This window comes from Rutilus rutilus, assembly GCF_951802725.1.
Source record: "Rutilus rutilus genome assembly, chromosome: 18".
NCBI lineage: Eukaryota > Metazoa > Chordata > Actinopteri > Cypriniformes > Leuciscidae > Rutilus > Rutilus rutilus.
Window position 1 is genome coordinate 36,320,901 of NC_140231.1, and position 2,500 is coordinate 36,323,400.

Genomic DNA, 2,500 nt, shown 5'->3' on the forward strand with positions numbered 1-2,500 from the left:
AGTGTGTAGCGCAAGTGTTTCAGTGTGTAGCGCAAGTGTTTCAGTGTGTAGCGCAAGTGTTTCAGTGTGTAGCGCAAGCGTTTCAGTGTGTAGCGCAAGCGTTTCAGTGTGTAGCGCAAGTGTTTCAGTGTGTAGCGCAAGTGTTTCAGTGTGTAGCGCAAGCGTTTCAGTGTGTAGCGCAAGTGTTTCAGTGTGTAGCGCAAGTGTTTCAGTGTGTAGCGCAAGCGTTTCAGTGTGTAGCGCAAGTGTTTCAGTGTGTAGCGCAAGTGTTTCAGTGTGTAGCGCAAGTGTTTCAGTGTGTAGCACAAGTGTTTCAGTGTGTATCGCAAGCGTTTCAGTGTGTAGCGCAAGTGTTTCAGTGTGTAGCGCAAGCGTTTCAGTGTGTAGCGCAAGTGTTTCAGTGTGTAGCGCAAGTGTTTCAGTGTGTAGCGCAAGCGTTTCAGTGTGTAGCGCAAGCGTTTCAGTGTGTAGCGCAAGCGTTTCAGTGTGTAGCGCAAGTGTTTCAGTGTGTAGCGCAAGCGTTTCAGTGTGTAGCGCAAGCGTTTCAGTGTGTAGCGCAAGCGTTTCAGTGTGTAGCGCAAGCGTTTCAGTGTGTAGCGCAAGTGTTTCAGTGTGTAGCGCAAGCGTTTCAGTGTGTAGCGCAAGTGTTTCAGTGTGTAGCGCAAGTGTTTCAGTGTGTAGCGCAAGTGTTTCAGTGTGTAGCGCAAGTGTTTCAGTGTGTATCGCAAGCGTTTCAGTGTGTAGCGCAAGCGTTTCAGTGTGTAGCGCAAGTGTTTCAGTGTGTAGCGCAAGTGTTTCAGTGTGTAGCGCAAGCGTTTCAGTGTGTAGCGCAAGTGTTTCAGTGTGTAGCGCAAGTGTTTCAGTGTGTAGCGCAAGTGTTTCAGTGTGTAGCGCAAGTGTTTCAGTGTGTAGCGCAAGCGTTTCAGTGTGTAGCGCAAGCGTTTCAGTGTGTAGCGCAAGCGTTTCAGTGTGTAGCGCAAGTGTTTCAGTGTGTAGCGCAAGTGTTTCAGTGTGTAGCGCAAGTGTTTCAGTGTGTAGCGCAAGTGTTTCAGTGTGTAGCGCAAGTGTTTCAGTGTGTAGCGCAAGTGTTTCAGTGTGTAGCGCAAGCGTTTCAGTGTGTAGCGCAAGCGTTTCAGTGTGTAGCGCAAGTGTTTCAGTGTGTAGCGCAAGTGTTTCAGTGTGTAGCGCAAGCGTTTCAGTGTGTAGCGCAAGCGTTTCAGTGTGTAGCGCAAGTGTTTCAGTGTGTAGCGCAAGTTTTCAATGTGTTTCGTCCCATACGGCCTCCCATACCTGTAGGTTTGGTCACTGGTCACCATTTCTTTTAATCACTTTTAATGTTTGCAGTTTCTCTTAAACCTGTGACTCGATGATTAACTGAAGGACAAATGTAGAAATCGGTCTATTAATATTATATTATAATACATTAGTAACAATTAAACAACAATTGAAGAAACAATGTGTTACAAAAAGATGAAAACACATACACACACACTCTCTCTCTCTCACACTCATTCACACACACACACACACTCACTCTCAAACTCTCTCACACACTCACTCTCAAACACTCACACTCTCTCTCTCTCTCTCACACACACACTCTCAAACTCTCTCTCTCTCTCACACACACACACTCATTCACATACACTCTCTCTCTCACACACACACTCTCTCAAACTCTCTCTCTCACACACACACACACTCATTCACACACACTCACTCTCAAACTCTCTCTCTCTCTCTCACACACACACACACACACACTCATTCACATACACACTCTCTCTCACACACACTCTCTCAAACTCTCTCACACACACACACACTCATTCACACACACTCACTCTCAAACTCTCTCTCACACACACACACACACACTCATTCACATACACACTCTCACACACACACACACACACACACACACACACACATACACTCTCAAACTCTCTCACACACACACACACACACACACACACACACACACACACACTCATTCACATACACTCTCTCTCTCACACACACACACACACACTCATTTACATACACACTCTCTCTCTCACACACACACTCATTCACACACACTCACTCTCAAACTCTCTCACACACACACACACACACACACACACACACTCATTTACATACACACTCTCTCACACACACACACACACACACACACACACACACACACATTCACATACACTCACTCTCTCTCTCACACACACACACACTCACTCATTCACATACACACTCTCTCTCTCTCTCACACACACACACACACACACACACACACACTCATTTACATACACACTCTCTCACACACACACACACACACACACACACTCATTCACACACACTCACTCTCAAACTCTCTCTCACACACACTCTCAAACTCTCTCTCACACACACACACACACACACACACACACACACACACTCATTCACATACACTCACTCTCTCACACACACACACACACACACACACACACACACACTCATTCAC